General features: G+C 37.1%; 1 protein-coding gene across 12 annotated transcripts in view; it reads right to left on the bottom strand.

Annotated features, from left to right (window-relative positions):
* MAGI2 (membrane associated guanylate kinase, WW and PDZ domain containing 2) overlaps positions 1–19715 on the bottom strand; it is a 702246-nt gene that overhangs the window by 100826 nt on the left and 581705 nt on the right. The gene's annotated exons all lie outside the window — the stretch shown is intronic.

The raw sequence follows: 19715 nt of genomic DNA, 5'->3' as shown, positions 1-19715 counted from the left end.
TGCTAGAGCTAACCCTGGGGGCTGCATGTCACTGAGGGGCAGTGTGCTACCAATGTCCTCAGTGGAGGTAGGGGATGGATCCATGCAGCACCAGAGACATGAGGGTTATTAATGAGCTAGAAACCATGGAAGCAGCTGACAGTGGTCACACAGGAATTAGGGTTTCTCCCTCCAAAAAGGTGGCAGGATCAATAGCCTAGCTGCAGAATGCCTGCACCACTGCACACAGCACAGGCAACAAACAAGAAGAGCTGGAAGCCCAGTTCTTGGTACCACAGGAAAGCTATGATACAGCTGCCACCACAGAAACGTGGTGGAATGACTCTCATGCCTGGACTGCTGCAATGGAAGACAATAAACTCTTCAGAAGACACAGGCAAAGAAGGAGAGACAGCTCTGTATTTTAGAGGCTGTCTTGACTGTCTGGAGCTTAGTGATGTGATGACATGGCTGAATGTTTAAGAATTAAGAGAGGCCAGCTAGACAGATAACATGGTGGAAATCCTTTGTAGACCACCCAGCCAGGATGAAGAGGCTCATGAAATATTCTGTAAGCTCCTGTGAGAAGTCTTACAATTGCTAGCATCCTGACTTGTATCAGCAATACTGTGGCCAGCAGGCCAGGGCAGTGATCATTCCCCTGTACTCAGCAATGGTGAGGCCACACCTTTAATCAATTTTGGGCCTCTCAGGACAAGAAAGACATTGAGATGCTGGAATGGGTCCAGAGAAGGGCTTGCACAGGGCCAGGGAAGGATCTGAAGCACAAGTCTGATGAGGCAGCTGGGGGTGTTGAACCTGGAGACAAGGAGGCTCAGGGGAGACCTTTTTGCTTTACACATTTCAGAAAGGAGGTTGTGGTGAGGTGGGGGTTGATCTCTTTTCCCAAGTAAGAAGAGATATGACAAGACAAAAGGGCCTAAAGTTGCACAGGGCATGTTTAGATTGTGTATTTGGAAAAATTTCTCCACCTAAAGGATTGCCAAGCAGTGGAACATGCTACCCAGGGAGTTTGTTGAGTCCTTACCCCTGGAGGTATTTAGAAGATGTGTAAATGTGGTACTTCAGGACATGGTTTAGTGATGGACTTTGCAGTGCTGGTTAATGGTTGGCCTTGATGATCTTAAGGTATTTTCAATCTAAACCTTTTTATAATTCAAAGTTTATATGTTTATAGAGCTGATACAAAATCTTAAATGACTGTGAGATCAGGTACTGTCAATTTTCAACATTTTAAACATAGGAGCCCTTTTTGTGCAGTTCATGAAGTTTCACTGACGTAGCCTGCTTAAGCAACAAATTTTCAACAATATTCAAATCTTCACAAATAATTAGAAAAAGGATAGCTATTCAAAGTCATGAATGCTAGAAGTATTTGCTGTTCAAGCTGGAACCCTCACTGGTCACCTGAGTCTATCATAATGTAATCTAAAATACACCAGAGAATCTCAAGCTACCATTAAATTTCACTTTCATGAATAGCAAAGTGTCTTTGTTAGCAAGAATAAAGCCATCAGAAAAGGTCAGGAGCAGGCATAGTAATGAGTTAATTTACATTCTAATGGACACACAGGTATTTATTTTCCTTAGCTGCTCCAGCTCTATGAATTGCTTATCAGTCAGAGATTTAAAATAATTTATGAAACCAGGGAAAAAACCCAACAAGTACCATGTCCTTCTAATTAATCTGGATGTGAGGCAGAGAATTTTTGCATCATATCTAAAACAATGCAGAGGCAAATGCAATAGTTAGTGACAGTTTCTGATGTGTAAATATACTAGAGGTTGAAAAAATAATAAAAATCCCAATTTGTGGAAATGAAAAATACATTTTTGGAACAAGCTTTTTATGTGGTCAACAAGAATGAATTATTTTCCAAGGACAAAGTTAGATACTAAACACCTATAGAATGTCTCATTTGTGCACAAGCTGTCTTCTCTTTTCAAACACCGATTACCAGAACAGTGTTACTCTGCTACAGATTTATTTCCTTGCTGATAGCAAACTATATTATCTCAAGGACAGCCATGTCTTGGAACTGAGAAAATGCTGCTGCAGAACAGATTTTACTGGGACAACTTGACCTGAAGTAGAAAAAGTTATCTTATGGAATTGAGGAAGAGCCTTGTCTCTTTTTATGACAGAAGTTTCTACTAAAAGTTCAAATCCTTAGGTTCATATCCTAGTTTTTGTTTTGGAGGCGCAGGTAGTATTGGATGAACTGTTATTTTCCTCTCTGAAGTCTAAGAATATGTATTTTTATTTAAATACTAACTCAATTAGGAAAAGTCTGCATGCATAGGTACTCATACATGATGAGCAAGACATCTCAGATGTTTGCTCACTGGTTCTATCTACATTTTGAAAAGGTCAAGGGTATATTTTTTTACAGACATGAAAAAGAACCTTTTGTTTGCCTGAAGGGAAATTTTCCCTGAAGAATCTCCAGGTTTGCTCGTGTCTGTTGTCCAATGACTGCTGTTAAAAGCAGTGTCACTGGTTCTCTTTCCAGACTAGAAATTGCACTCTTGACTGTGCTGCTCTAATGCTGTGAGAAGTGGAAATGAAAGCAACGCCTTGTCTCAGGCAAAAAATACATTGTTGAATGCAACTCCCCCTGAGCAGAGCAAACCCAGCAAGGTGAAAAGCCTGATATGTGTCATACACACAGAACCAGCAACATCATTTGGAATATAAATTGAGACTTCAGAGCCCTGACAGCTTGTGGCTGTTGATTCTAGAAGGGTCTGCAAGTGCTGCCATTCCCATAAAGACTTTGTATGCTTGCTAAGAACACGTCTGACAACTCAGCCTGGCTTTAGTGAAAGCTAATTTAAGCCTCAAAAACTTTTCAGGAATACTGCATCATATTTTTGGAGCTCTCTGACAGTCAGAAACTCTGCCTAACTATATCACTCTCTCTGCTCTTTCATGTGTTTAGATTCTACTCCCATTTAAGGTTTAACACTTTCTAAGCCCAATAAAGAAATCTCACAGTGAATTATAGTATGTCACATTGATGAATATCAAGGCCTGTTCCAAATATTTTCTGTTAAAATGTAGATGGTACATAAGTTGTTTTAATACAGCACCCTAAATGAAAATACATTCACAAAATGTCTTTTGCTTGCATGTATATCCTCCTAGTGCTGTCAATTGTGACAAAAGGACCTTTGGTGGGGAGTGAGATGGAATATCCACGGGCATCTCAATAGAATAGGATGCCTACATGTCAGCAGTTAATAAAAGTCCCCATCAGTTATAGCTGACACACAACACATATGCCAGATTTAGATATTGATATTCAGACAAGTAAATTTTCATGTCATAGTCTGTGAATTAGGAACTTAACACAGTCTAGTATCCAGGGTGCCACACATAATGTTATTCAGAAATCTGTCCTAGACTGGCAGATATGACACAGAATCTATGGAAGATTTCAGAGCTTCAGTTGTCATCCTTACTCTGCCATTCCAGTGAAGATTTCTTGGTATGCCAGTGCATTTCAGATGGCCCTGGATGTTGCTAATGAGCTCAGAGTCTCCCTCCTCCTGATTTCTCTGAGATTTGGGAGCACTGGACAGAAGTTCACCATAAAGCAACAAATAAGTGTAATTACAGAGACTTAGAGAACCTCCTGGTCTCCTTTGACTGCTTGTCATTATTAAATTACACAGTAGTAACTTCAGTATTTAGAGTTTAATAGGCATCAGGCTGTCTGCATGGTTCTAAATGTCATTAATTTTCTTTTGAAATCTGTTCAGTGGAAATGGGTAGTGTCAGGAGCTCAGGTGTGTTAACCATAATAATTCATTTTCATACCACATGGTGGAATTACAAACACCCAATGGCAACATAATAAAAAGGTAATCATGCCACTTGGCCACAGCGGTGAAAGCTGGGGATAAGCAATAGCATGATTATTTGATGCTTTGGATCCAGATGTTATTGAAAGGAATAATTAATTTCCAATTTCCCACTCCTTCACACCAGCTTGACAGATGAGCTTATTCCTGGCTACAGGGATTCAGGTAGAACAGAAAGATTGACAACAGCTGGAGACTGTGAAAGAGAAGACAAACTGAGAAGAAAAACTTATCACAAGACCAAGGTTTACATGATCAACTCTTAGATGTGAAAATACAACATTTAGTGTTGAAATGCACAATATTTGGCAAGGGATGTTAATGGAAGGCCCATGTACAAAGGGTAACAAAACTGTGAAAAGAACAGAGACGTTCTAAATTTGCAGTTCCCTGGTTGCACCTCCAGGTGAGACGCTTTGCTTTGAGCTACTCAAGATTTGATATTGTCCACTCTGACACAAACCTAGTAGAGACAAATGTCTTTGCTTTCACATTCCCACTCAGAAGGTAATTCTCAGTATACAACTTATTTATCAAGAAGAACAAAACTGAATTAGTAAAAGCCTTTCTGATAATTTCAGTGATTTAAATTCTACTGGTTAAAATGACATGAAGATCAGGTGATTTAGCATAAGACCACAGAAGCCTGAAAGAAAAAAATGAGAGAGTGGGCATGATATTATGATTGATGAGCATGATATTATTGCAGTATAAAACACTGAAGAGTATAAAGCATGACAAATTGATCAAGATGACCTGGCTTGCAAAAAAACCCGTTAAGAAATGTCAATTTTTTACGAATTCCTGAAAGTTTGGAGTTGAGCACTTAACATAAAGAACAACTGTGTCCTGAAGTCTAATGAGAGAGGAACAGTATTGATGTGAATTTTATAATGTTTAGATTATGTGCTGGTCACATGTAGTCCTGCATAGGACTTTGAAAAGTTAATGAACAGAACACTAAAAAATGATGCTTAAAAAGGACCCTGACAAGATAGTTGGGAAGTGATAAGTATTAAATGAATGTATTACAAGGAAAAGGAAGAAAAACTGTGAATAAATTGATTTTTTTTTTTGCCTGTGACATTGCTGTGTCTCTCAGAGGAACACAAATTGGTTTCAGACTTGAGTTAGATGACATGTCCAACATAATGGAAAATAAATCCCTCAATGCTGAGAAAATTGGAACAGTACATAAACATGACAAGTTAAACAGAGGAGATTATGGTGCTGACAAGCGTGAAGCACTTTGTGGACCTTAAAATTATCATTTTTAGAAAGACATGCTAGGGTACATTGCATGGATGTCCCTCCTTATTTAAAATCAGGACTGACGGCGTAAGAAAACAAACTTGGATGAAGTATTCGGATCCATAAACCATCTTCTTCCTCAATCTACCCTCATACCTCAGTATATCAAATGATCACAAGAAAAAAACTGAATTTATGCCTGAAGAAAATAGCTGGCCGAAGGAATCTGGATGAATAGCACAATTAATCTGTGATGGTCATGGTAATTTCTCCTGGGGTTTCTCCAAATAACAGATAAATAAAATGACACTAAAGGTAGATCTGTATGCTCTTTACCCAGCCACCCTACAGGTTTACTGGTGTATAATCCCAATCTGATAGGATAGGAAATAGTTTGTAGAGGAAATTTCCCTCTGGTGTTCTTTTTTTTTAAAATTTATATTTTTCAACTCTAACAAGCTAACTTAAAGAGTATAATTCATGAAACAGGGACCAACAACAAAGGGACCAACCACTTCAGAGAAAAGGGAAGGAGAATGTTAATTCAAATTAGAGCCTTTTATTAAAGGGAGTTTTCATTGATTAATGTTAATTCTCTAATGCCATTTCTGTGAAAAGCAGCTGCATTTCCAGAATGTATTGATGGGTAAAATAATAAAATAAATCAGATCTCAGATGAAATTTCTATTTAGGTTCTAGACAAAATACCTAGTGACCATCTAACATTTAGCAGGATCATCTAATATTTAGCAAGCACTAAATATTAGATGTCCCTCATAACATGCAGCCTGAAGTAATTCACCCTGTTATAAGCAGGCTTTTGCTTTCCATACCATCAAAAAGTTTTTGATCTATCAGGCAGCTGACAGTTCTAGATTAAGTTGCTCTACTTCTCAGTGATGTTCTCTTTGGTGAGTTTTTTAAAAGCTTTAGGACTCATAGGCTAGAGGAAACAAATTACAAATCCATTCTAATTAAAAAAAAAGTTTCCATCTACTCAGAAGTTAGTAATTCAGAAATAATTGCTGCAGTTTGAAAAAAAAATTATTTTGCAAGAGAAAACAGAACAACTGTTGTTTTCAGACTCTCCACAGAACAATTTTTTCTCTTAAGAATGTTCTGAAAGTTGTGTGTTCTGCCATACAAAGAGACCTCAAATGAGAAACATGGCAAATACCCATAATTCTCCTTAATCTGGTAAAGTTTATTTACTGCTGAGGCAAATAGAAAAAAAACCAAACCAGTGTGCAAGTAGCTATCACATATTAATGAATAAAAAATGGGTAGCTCTGTAGAAACACAAGTCATGAATTTTATTCCTCCCTTTCCTATCAGAAGCAAGTTAGAAATGTAACTCAGTTGAAATTCTACACCAGTAATCTGCAATAAATGCACTCAAATTTAGTGACAAAAGTATATATGTTGTTACACTGCAATTCTTTATCTTTCAGACAACAGAGGCAAAAAATGATAAAGCTTTTGAGTACTTCAGAAATAATATTTACTCTCTAGAGACTAGGCCTGATCCTCCACCTGCAAAATTTGAGGCATTAATTTTTCTTTCCTAAATTTTTTTTTAAATTTGCAACATTTTTTTCAATACACAAAATTATTATTTTCTTATTTATTATATTGCATTCTAAACCACTGTTATTTCTTTTTTATTTCTTTGATGTCTGTGTTTTTGGACAAATATAAATTTCATAGCTTCAAGTTGCAAAAGAGAAAGTGATAGAAATATGTTTCAGTTTCAGTCTCTTTGATTCTGACTTCATAATTATAATAATGCATATTATTTTTGTCTTTGTCACCCCAAATTGTAGAACTGGTGCAGTAGAACTTTCCTTCTTTGTAAAACTCTCTGAAATCCCTAGAATTTCTGTGATTTTTGTTTTTTCATTACTAACTCACAATTAAAGAGCCACAGAAATGATTATCAATTCAGAAGAAAAAGCAGCTGCAGTTTTTAGTTCCAGAAATCAAGTGTTTAATCTGCAACGTAAAGGATATACCAAACTGGTGAAGAAATTACTTCCTATTTTGTGGCAGTATAGCAGGTTTTGATTTGGTGTTTTCTTCCCACATAAGCTTGAACCCAGGCTGGCCAAAGATTTTATCTAGACCTGTCTAGACTCCTTCTTGTAACATCTCCAAAGGCTTGATTATACATATAACTAAACAAAAACCCAGACCACTGAGCTTTATCGTAATAGAAATAAACCACATATATTTTAAAATAGGGAAGATGTAAAATCATTGACTGGAGAACATACAAACCAAAGAAACTTTGGAACAGCTTGCCCTGCTCACGATGTCCCTACATTAGAGGTCCTTCTTTCCATGAAATCAATGACTCCCTGAGATGTAAAAAGCTCTGTATAGTCCCTGCTAGTCCCCAGATCTTCATCCCATTCCATCTGTGCTTTGCTCTCTCAGCAGGTTGCTGGATTTGGCTGTAATCTCCCTGACCCTCCTTCCACTTGCTCAGAAGCCACAGCCACTGGAAATGTCTCTAGGACCTCAGGAAGGGCATGCCTAACTCAGGCACTTCTCAGAGGAAAAAAGACAGCCTACACACTTGGAAGAAACCAAAGAGGTCTCTCCATCACACTGCTCTTGTCTATTTGGCATAGAAGATGGCTGCAGCTGTTTCACGTAAATATTTACTCGTGGTAACCACAAATGTCTCTGGAGCAGTTTTATATCTAATAGAGTCTGATACCCTGAGAGCTGTAGGTCAGCTGTGCCTCCCATCTGCTAAATAAAGTATCCCCAGGCAACACAGCTCCTACCAGTACTCTTTATGTGATCCAAGACATCTTTTCTGAATATTTAACTCTTCACTAGCTGGTTTCTATCCTTTCAGCTCTGTTTTAGACTGCTTTTCCCAAGCAAAGTCCTTTTCTTTGAGTTTTACAAGCTTTTAATGAGTAACACCTTGCAAGATTCCTCACAGGAAATAAATCCTGAAATTACATGCCTAGTTGTCTCCACAGGAAACGAGATCTATTATAGGAGTTGGCTAGTAAGGAAACATCTTTCCATCTTCGTTGTACATGGACAACTGAATCAGCCATTACTTTTGCTAATGAAGAACTGCATGGAAAATCCTATAGAAATCCCATATTTCAGGTAAAAAATACCCCAAAAAAACTTTAGTAAAAGATAAGACATCTACAAGATGCTTTGCATAGCATATGGAAGTGTCACATAGTAACTTTGAAGCAAATAGGACAAAAGAAGGAAAAATAAGATGGAAGAAGTATGAAGAAGCAGGGAAAGAGTCTGGAACAGGACCTCATTGATGTTCTTAACATTAAAAATAAGTGCAATAAAATAGTTTACCAATGGCACCTTACTAAGAAAAATATAAACAAACCCTTTAGTTTTAAGAAGTTTTGCTGAATCTGCCTTTTTTCATTGTGATGTTGTGCTCAGGTGATTATACATAATCATTCAAAAGCACTTTTACAAGTTTGGGTTACATTCCTTACTGTCTTTCAAGATTTAATTTGCAATCAATGGATAAAAACACTTCCCGTTTGCTGATACTTAGTTTATTAAGCATTCCACATTGCTCTCTATCAGTAAGGCCTTATCTACTCCATGACATGGTCCAAACTCCCTGCCAGCTGCAAAGTTTACCAGTATTGACTTTATGTTTTCTATAGGACTTTCAAAGAAAGTGCATTTAGTCAGAAGGCAAGAACTTTTCCTAGAGATAGTTCATTAAAAATAAATTATGTCACTGATTTTCTACTTATAATTAGGTTGAAAGATTGATAAGTGAAGCAATCTTCCAATCCAATGTAAGCCATTATAATTTTACTTGTTTCCATTTTTAGGTAAGGAGTGGAGTTGTTGCATATAAAGAACTACAAAAGTCCATTATGTAAAACCAATTAAATTTTATAATAAAACTTTAAGTATTAATACATATATTAATGTATATTTAATGCAAAATATTTTATGTACAGTACATTTATAAATTCACTTTTATAAAGAAATCTAGACTGTTTCCTACAGTAGCATGAATGGGATTCCAGATTTAGCCTTACTTCAGGAGATAGCTTTCAGCTTTTGTGATAATGGAGGGGTTTTTAATAACTTTGATTATCACCTATGCTTGCCTCTGGTGTGGGGGCAGGACTCATCCCATGCACCCTTGTTCATCTGGCTTGTCAGATGAACTTGTCAGTTAACCTAAGGCTCCCATCCAGACTTCTCTCCAATCTGTGAGCATAACAGGCAAACCCAGAGAACAAGCTGCCTAGACAGTGAATGAATAAAATCATTTAAGTCATCTTCCACCACTGGCTGTTTTTCACCACTGGCTGTAGGGGTAAATATTTTGACTCATATAGACTAGAAATCGAACTGTTTTACAGTTAAGTTGGGATTCATCTGGCCAAAAGTGAGTAGAAATTTAAATCTGAAATATTGGTAGGTGAGTTCTAAAAATTTTCAATCAGCAGGGAAGAATAGGTTCTTTTAGAATACTATTGATTTCTGCTACTTTAGATGTTTACAGAAGCTGCATGGCACCATAGAGATGCCTGTTTCCCTCACCACAGAGTCCCTGCTTGCTGCCCAGAGCAGATGAGCAAGGATTCACTGCAGCTGCCTACACAGGATTCCTGATAACAAGTGCTGAGGAGAATATGGCATTATGTGTTGCAAGGAAAGACTGGGAAGACAGGCTGAAGGATGTTGCGTTCAAAAGATTTTCAGCTTATCTGCCTTTAGGGACATGTGAAAAAACATAGAATCAATTAATCACTGTGAGATGAATGGTTAAAAAAGACCCTATTGACTGAAGCTGTATTTAGATGGTTCTTCTTTTAGTACAACACATCCTAATGTGATGGTATTGGGATAAAGAAGTTGATAAAGTTAAAAGTCTGATATGCAATGAAAAAATTACAAGAGAAACCTCTTGCTTATTCAAGATTAACTTTAGTAGAAATAATCATTCCAGTTGGTGGTCATGCAGTGAATATTAGCTACGTCAGACTCTACAAATGTTTCTATTTTAGAGCCAACCCCACAAGCCACTGAGATCTCTCAGAGATGCTACAAAAAAGTAAATAAACACTGCATTATTTTTCAATTACAGTGGAAGAATAATTTGTTGTTTATTTAATCTCAAGGAACACATCTGGCAAGCTGAAATCAAAAAGCATGTCATCATTCTTCCTGCTTGCATTGACTTTTAAATAAATCTCATATACAAAGAAATATATATTCAGTGTGGTGTAATAAGGAGAGAAGATTAAAAAGCTTCTCTTTCTCTCTGAGTACTGTGGAAGAAGTTTAAAATTATCCAGCTGATTATTTGTTCAATGAGAGACCCTCTCTTTTAGCACCCTTGGCCTAAATATGAGAAGTATGGAGAACCATGGAATATTCCAAATGTTTATACTGGAAGGGACAGTTGGAGCTCAGCTAGGCCAACCTCTTGCTCAAAGCAAGGCTAAGTTCAAAGGCTGGGCTGACATTCAAGAATGGCAGCTTCCCTGAATTGCCAAACAAGGGAAAATGGAGCCAGAACGACAAGCAGTAAACATGCAGACTGAGGAAGGACTGGGTAAAACATGGAAACAGCTACTGAGGAATGGCAGAAACTGGATGGAGATGACCATCGTTGACTCTGCCACGTTTGTTGGCTCTCACTGGCCACAGATCAAAGCCCTGTGGACTTTTCCCAGAATTCTCTCTGGGCTGCTCTAGGGCCTTCCATCAATGCAATCTTCCTACATTCTGGCTAAACAACTGAGTCATCTGCCAGAATCTTTCTATTTTCACTAAGTACTCCTTCATACTTATTCCAGAGAACACAAGATGTTAAATTATGTGAGGCTTAAGAGCGATGCAAAAGAGAACCTGTGTCTTCTGGTACACTACCCCACTAGGATCATGTTTACAGTTCCTCAACTGGCCATTCTTTTTTCCCCCTTAAGGAACAGGTTAAGGTGTCTTTTGCTGTACTTCAGAGATATGATTGTGTTTAAATAAGCAGTAGAGAGGCACTGCTTGGCCCCAGATGCCTAAAATAATCAAATTTATTGAGAACAAGTTAAAATACGGAAGTTATGCAGGGGTTGTAAGAAAAAGTTATTGGCTTTATATTGATGAGTGAATTTAGTGAAACTATTAAAATATAGATAATACTGTGGTATTCCCATAATTAGCAAACCTTTTCTATGATGTCAAAAAATCCCTGAAGTATTGCTTAATCATTAAAAAAATTCTTTAAGAAAATGGCATTATTGTTAATGTTATTACTACTACTATTACTATCATCATCATAATTTATCAAATTAAAACATTATCAAATTTTCTGCTATGAAAAAACTCTAGTTATAGAAATGGAAATTAATTGATAGAATGGATGTAAAGATGATGAAAATATTTTCTCATTCAAATATTTTGTATCTGTGCTTGTATTCATGCCTAGAGAGTATTTTTCTAATTATCTGAGCATTTTTAGAAGTGTTCAGTCTAGAATACATGAAATGCAATTAAAAATGCTTAAAATATAGAAAAAATATTCTAATAAGTCCATTGACTATAATTTGCATCAATGTGAAATACACATTAAAAAGAAGGTGACCCTGGGAATGTGTGTAAAGAAAGCTTGCCTTCTTTTAGCTTATGGTATTAAAAGGTAACAAATAAATAAAAGTCAATATTTCTCTCATTTACCAAACAGGAACACTGCACAGTATGTTTCTTCTGTGCTGAAATACTGTTCCAACTTATGAAAATTTTGGCTTTGGAAAGCAATTTATTTCCTTTAGAAATCAGTTTGGATATACTTGGAGTCAACTTTCAGAATTTGTGCCTGACAGCTTTGGCTTCCATGTCCTTTTTTAAAACTGTAAACTGAAGGTGACGCAACAAAAGGGTATGAATCCTGGTGCTGGTTTTGATTGAGTTTGAATTATGAGTCAGCCAAAGGTTTCCTGAGAAGTCAGTGTTGTATTTATTAAACGTTATAATCTTGGTTTATAACAAAATTTAAAAAAAAAAGTTGAGCATGAATCATAGAGGGCAAGCGTAGCCATTGTTAAAGCCTTCCTTCCCTTTTTAAGAATGTAAATGAAAACTGCTCAAAGAATTGTACAGGGGATTAACACCTCATTTAGAAGACTAATTTAGTTTCATATTTACTGGATATGCAAACCATAGGGGCCAAGAGAGTTTTGTGGCTTAGGAAGTGCCTGAAAAGCACACCTTCCCATCTCCCCAGGGCTGTGTCTCAAGTCTGTAGCACAATAGATAATGTAGTCACTTGTTTCATAGTGTATTAGCTTACTTTATTACTATAAAATATTGCACTATTTTACAAATCACCACATCACAACATCTACACAATGTACTTTGACAACAGATTTGGAAGCCCAACAAATGCTGTTTAATAGGACATCACATTGTACTGAACCAACAAAAACATTAGTTCAACACATTTAGACTAAACTTTAGACATGCCTCAGTACACAAGCACAGGTTGTATGGTACTTTTTTAGAGTCCAGCTCTGTAGTTCTCCATCCTTAGGCTGAGATCTCCCAAATCTCCTCTGAAGAAGGTGAGATTCTCTTAGAAACTAGACTAGGGGTGACTGGGGAAAAACCCAATGTTTCTTCATCCCTCAGCATCGCAGTAGGCTCTCCCATGTACCATGCTTGGGAGGTATCTGGCTTCAAAAGATGTAATCTTTCACTGAGATGCACAGTCCAAGATAATACCATTAAGTTTTCTCATAATACTGCTTGCAAGTGCAGAGGAGAAACTTCTCTGGCCTGGCCAGATTCCAAGGTAGGCAAGCCAAAAAAGTCTGTTTTCTCAAACAAACTGTTCTTCAATTTGTGTGAATTCATTAAATAACACCAGTAAGACTGAAACCAGTCTGCAGTCCTGCCAGTGGAGCTCCTGGGCTCTAGAGTGACGTGGGCTGTAGCTGGCACACAATAACGTGCCCTGTACTCCTCAAGAGCAATTGTCTGCTCTGAAGGCAGAGTTCCTGCAGCTCTGCACAAGTCCTGCGTGCACAGTAAGTCTCTTTGTAACTCTAATGTCTCACTGCTCACTGTTTGTAGCCTCTTGGGTGTAAGAATTTAATGGCAGAACAGCCACTGGAGCAATGGTAGTCACCTCTTGTGGCATGCAACGATGACAATAAATGCCTACACTCTTGTGTTTCTTTTTGCTAAAAGGTTTTCTACAGGGACTTATTTCTCCAGTGTGCAAACCAATTCCTCCCAATGTCAGCAAGAGTTAAGCACACATATCCCTAGGAGAAATGTCCCCAAGTTTTAATAGAAGCACTGTTCAAATTTCACACAGCCCATATAAGCCTTCATTAGAAAACAGTTTCACCAGTGATAAAAGCAATTTTGAAAGAAAATGCTTTCTAAGAGCCATTAAAAACCTTCTGTGTAGTATATGTAAAAAGGGTTTTACCTAATGCTTTGCAAAATTATCCACAAATGTTCCACACAGAGCACAAACATTAATAAGAAAGAAGCAACAAAACCATAGCACTACCACTTTGAAATGCAATACAATTAGTACTACTTCTAGTAATACAGTGTAACAGCTACTAACTATTATTAATGTCTATTTTTCCAGGAATCCATATTCATTAAGGATGTCTATGGTTTCTTTATCTTTTATTCAGAAATATGGAAGCACTGCACACTGTTTCACAGCTAATCAGAGCTACACAAGAAAAGATATGAAAGTTTCATTAGTGCAAATTTTAGGATAACTGGTCTCCTGCCCTAACTCCTCCTGTTCAAATTTCTCATTCCCTGGGTTACTGTAAGGTTACAACTTCTCTCAGTAAAAAGATTTAGATTGAATCCCTTCATAAACAAGGCTCTATAAGTAATTTATTTTTGTTTACCTGCTATAATGTGTAATATTTATTGAAATAGATTTTGTACCAGATAATTGCAACAAGAAGTATTTCACGTGAATATAAAGTATAAAACAGTCTCAAGGTGTAGGGCAAAAAGGATTCAAATAATTGAAAGGTTGCTAGGAGAGTATATATCTCACAGTTAAAAATATGATACTCTGCAAGGTGAGACATATCTTGTAAAAATGTGTCAGGAAAGCAGTGCTTCAGGAATTCTGATAATTTAACAGCAGAGTTTTTTTTGTTTTTTTGCATGTTAACGGTATTTTCTAATAATCTTTCAGAAATTTTATTTTGGGAATTAACAAAGGAACGACAACTGTCCTTCTCACAAGGCTGTTAAGAAAAAAATTTGCAGATAATTCTGATTTCTATGTAGGGAAGGTAGGAAGGGACAAGTGTCCATGGCTGGGAAAAGGGCAACATTACCTCTAACAGAAAAGTCAGTGAAGTGGACAATATAGCATGACTCACAGTATTTTTGATCATTAAATGTTTTTGGCTTCACTAGCTAAAATAGCAACAAAAATGAGCACAAAAAAGGGAAACAACTCGAAAGCCAGCATGAGAAGAATATGTTTACAGAGAAATCATGCTGAGGAAACTGTTGAGCTTATGATACCATAAAAACTCCTAATTTTGAGATGGAAAGGCAAAAGGTCAGCTATGAACCTTTGTTTTCCATCCTTTTTAAAGCAGATGGATCCAGGAACAACAGAGCACTTAGAGGGATGGCAAGGCAAAAATGGTGTGGCAAATTGGAAAGAGAAAATTGTAAGAGGATGCTGTCAGCAGCATGTTCAACAGAAGGCATTGATGTCTCCAATTTCTAGGTATCAATGGATCATGTGGTTCACTTCAAATAGGTCAGTGGTTCACTGCTGAGTTCATGTGCACATTCCCTTTGTGTGATAAAGTGTCCCTTAACCTCACAAACAAGAAATACATGTGGCATTTAAGAACACAGGAGGGCTAAAATGCAGATATTGCCAAATATTCCTCTCAACATTAGACTGCTTTGAGGAAACAGGAGGAAATGGATCAGGAGCAGATATACAGTTGAGTAATTGTCTGGAGAGGAGAAAGTATATCAGGAAACAGGAAGAGATGTGAGACCTTGTCTGTCCCAAAATCTCCTCTCAGAAACAATAAAAGAAGCAGAACTTTGTGAACAAGACAAGTATGAATAGATTACTGTTAATTTAGAGTACCATAGGATGCAAATAAGCCAAGATTGGGTTCCTTTAGGAAGTGACTGGAAAGGAAAATTTTGCCATTGACTGAGGGATGTAAAACAGTAGAGACAGTAGGATGATGGAAAAATTCTGTAAAGTCCCAGATCAAAAACCTACATCATACTTCCAAGAATTGAATTTCTTAAAATCCTCAGGACTGTTGACTAGAAAGTCCTGAACTGGGGATGAGCATGCCATGAGATACAGGGTCTCCAGTTTGCAACATGGACTCTTAGTGTTTTGTATGAAGAACTGCAGAATGAGAATAAAAGCCACAGAGACCTCAGCAGTGGGCTGAGGTCATGGAACAAAGAGATCAGAATTTCCTGGGCCAGACTAGTGCTGCCTCAGCTTGTGCAGCTTTCCTAAAAGGCAACAACCTGAGATAAAGAAGCATGAGCTTTCCTGACCAGAGGAACTGAAACACACAGCAATCCTGGCCAAAAAAAAAACCCAAAACAAAGAAACAAAAACCAAAACCAAAAACCAAAAAACAAAAAACCAGCAAACCTCTATGGGAAAAAGGCAAAACTGGAAAATTTGAAATAAGTCCATGGAAAGGGTACTGAGGATGGAGGGCTCCTTCCACTGAAGTCTGCTTATTTTGAGGGGTTAGTGTTTTTCACTAGAATATTCAGAGATTTTTTTGGTGAAATTTCTGCCTGTTTCTGAAATTGCTGATGCTGCATGTGATGTACTGGTATCTGTTAGTGGTTTTAAGGAGTTACACATTTCAAGTAAGATGTATACAATATCTGAGAAAGCTAATTTGCCTTCCTTTTATTCACACAATTGACAAGCACATAGTTAAATTCTCCCTCCTCGCCTTGGCTGTGCATTGCATGTGGCCCTCACTATTTCCCATGCCATGCCACGGTGACACTGGCTGCTGACAGTCCAGTCCCACACCAGGACTGGGCTAACAATTAAACAGTGTCCACAGTGTGTCACTTCTCTGGCTCAGTTTCATACCAACATTCTCACTTTCTCACAGCCAGTTTGGATTATACCATTCTCTGATTCCATGCTTACAAAATAGCCATCTGATGTAGGAATTTTGTCAGCCTCCCACTTTTTGCATTTAATGTTTCACTCTCAGCACCTGCTATGAGTTGCCATAACTGCATGAATCAGTCCTGGCTTGTCTGCAGGTTTCCTTAACAACAGCATTTCAGACACAGTCTTGATGGATCTACATTTGAATCTATCGGTTCTTTTTTAGACAGGAACACTTCTGGAGCTGGGCTGCTGTCTATAGGTCCATATATTTCAAAGGTACTTTCCAAATGAGGTGGCATATGTCAAATACATGGATAGTTCAATTAGTAGAACATGCCCAACTTAGTTTTTGAAGTCCTGAAATACTGAATATTTTGCTCCACATAAATTTGGTACATACCACTTTAACCACTAAGTGCTGTTTTTCAGTAGCACTGGACTAATTCAGAATTTATGATCTACATTCAGAAAGACTGATTTTCAAGAGCTCTTCCACACTATTTCAGCAGCCTATACTCAATGAAATCTACTGCAGAAGCTGAGAATAAAGTGTAAAGCCTGAAGCAAAGCTGGAAAGGAGTAAATATCTTTGGGTGTTATTTTCTTTCTTTTATAATAATTTTTTCCTTTTTTTTTTTTTTTTTGCTAACACTTTTCCACTAACTTTTCCATTAATTTTAGTTTTTGTTTTTCAGTGCAAACACCTCTGTCAGCTCATAGTAATCAATGGAAACAATATGGCTGTTCAGCAAAAACAGATTTAAAGATACCAAACTATTATGGTGCATCTACTTAGCAAAGAACTTTTCCAATAAACAAGAAAAAGACAATAAGAGGCCTAGCCAGTGATAGAGTGCTTCTTTCCTTTGATAGAGAAATGTATTATTTCCATTACCATTTTGTTTTTGTAGCAGATAGATTGCTACTTCTGCTTCAGAAATCTTAAAATGAGTTGACTGAGCTGTGGGACTTGCTCCAGCTGGATTGTACCCCATGACAAGTTTCTGTTTGGTGAAGGTGAGAGAGATTTTATTGGCCTCTTCAAATATGAGTACTGTTTTGAGACATGCAGACCTTTGCTTCTCCTGCATACTCTGGCTGTTGACCTTTTAAGCTTGTGGGACAATGGTTTTTAAAATGCTGTAGCATGCATACTGTGTGCATCCAAGGGAGTATTTCTTCCAGTGTGAAATACTATTTCCTATAGTGAGAATAAATCTCAGCCAATTTCAATCTGTTTCTTGTCTGCAATGTAGATAAGATGGCTGGATGAGAGAGAAATGAAGTCACTTACAGAAATGGATTTGTGGCATACCTAAGGTGTCCAGTCAGGCCATATTCATATCACAGACAGAAACATTACAAGGCAACACAAAAACCTATGCAAAACAAAGCCTTCCTCCACAGGCTGGAATAGCCCTTTGGTCTTAATCTTAAAAATGAGACATTAAAGACAGGATGCATAGGTAATGGTGGAAAAGGATGGCATAATTCAAGTTCATTACACATAAAGATAATAAACTAAAGCTTGGATCCATGAGTAATGAGAAAGTATGCCTTGATTTACTGATGTCACTGGCTAAATATTTGAGTCAAAGGAAGTTTCTTTAAGTATTTGGTTTTGTATTTAGATTATCTCACATGACCAAATCTTACCACCTGTTTATTATTCATAACATGTGAGATAGACACATACACCTGAATCAGTCATCCCCTACTCCCTTTACAATCAGTCAAGCAGCAAATGTAGTTTTAAGATATACTTAGATATACCTGACTTATTTGAAACATCTACAGTGGAATTACATTAATTACATCATAGAAAAGTCCATTTCTGCACAGAGACTATAAAAGGAGACATGATGACCAACAGAGACATAATAATCTGCATTCTGGGTGTGTAGTTAGTCACATAAATTCCCTTTTTCCTGTGAATAGATAAAAAAAAAGAAACAAACCCCTGGTTTTCATCTTAAAACAGTTCTCACATTTGTGTTAAGATATGATTTAGCCATCTCTTAGGTAGAGTAGGTTTGATTCATACACTATTTTTTTCAGTTCGTTGGAATCATGCAAAAAAGTGAGCTTTTTAAAAATTTTAATTTTGTAGTCTCACAATCTTGAGTTATACTCAATACTTCTGATGTACAAAAATTATGATAGTAAACTCACATTTGTTCTGTACCACCCATCAAGTTTAATGACACCGCAGTATTTCCAAACATTTGCTTTAGTCTTGGTAATTGTTCTACCACGAACAAAACACGCTCTCTTTCTCTACCTTGCTTTCTCTAAAGCATCCAACCACTTCCTGCCCCAGCAGCAGAGGGTTAAATGCTGCTGCATTTGGAGCCAGGATGTGTCCCTGAGGCAGGGGAAGGAGCTGTACCTCAGTGTTTGGCCTGAGACAGAGCAGATGCTGCAAACTCTCAGTGCCTTTGTCGAGCATTGAGCTCAGTGCAGCATCTCCTACCTGCCACAGCCACGTGCAGGAAATAACCACAGCTCAGTTAATGTACCAGAACTTGTTAAACTATCATGTTGATCAATGTTCAACTATCATGTTTTGATCGTGAATCAATGATCTACGAAGAAAATTCTCCTCAGAGAGAGCAATTATCCTCTAGGGCTTAAGTATGTGGCTGCTTCAGGTTTTTTTTGCTACTGCCCTACACTGATTGCTGAAATACCTATTTTGTTGTCTATTATTACTCATGCTTGTTCAGCATGCTGGATTTCACACACCACTTCTCTCTGAAGACTGGTGTTCTAAATTGTTTTCCTCTAGAGGGTGATTATCCTGCCTTTTTCAAAACAAAATTCCACCTTTTTGGGGTTACACTAACACTTCTAATCATCCTGATGCTCTTTTTTTGGCTATGAAATGCTCCCTAATTTATCAACTTAATAAAAAAATATTGCTTACTCTATTGTTCAAGATTCTTAATGGCCATTATGGACAACAGGATTTAATACCAATGAATACAACAATTAACTTTCTTCAAGTCCATATACTACAGTGAGTCTAATTTAATTATCATCCTCATTTGGTTTCATTCCAAGGAAATATCACATTCTGTCTCTTGTAAATCATTCTTTTATATATATATATACCTGAAAAATACTTTATTGACTATGTGCCATTATTGATTATGTGACTATAGATCTTCTATAATCACCTTATGTTTGTTACTTCTGCAGTTTCTGCAGATATAATGTTACTATATTCCTTATTCTAAGGATTTTTAGGTATTGTAATGATAAACATTTGGCATATGCAAACACTAAAGCTTCACTTCCCAATTTCTATTCTTCAGAAGGAAAGTAGTTAGTATTTTTGCATCTTTGAGCATAGGATCCTTTTCTTTTTCTTTTGAAGCACAGATTAATGTACATTAAGTGACATATGAATGCCTTTAGAGAAAAAAAAAGATTTTTA

Source organism: Melozone crissalis, unplaced genomic scaffold, assembly GCF_028551555.1.
Source record: "Melozone crissalis strain CALT ecotype California unplaced genomic scaffold, PUWL_Pcris_2 ptg000004l_1, whole genome shotgun sequence".
Classification (NCBI taxonomy): Eukaryota; Metazoa; Chordata; class Aves; order Passeriformes; family Passerellidae; genus Melozone; species Melozone crissalis.
Note: the sequence above shows the minus strand (reverse complement) of the source record. Positions and strands in the feature narration are given on the sequence as shown.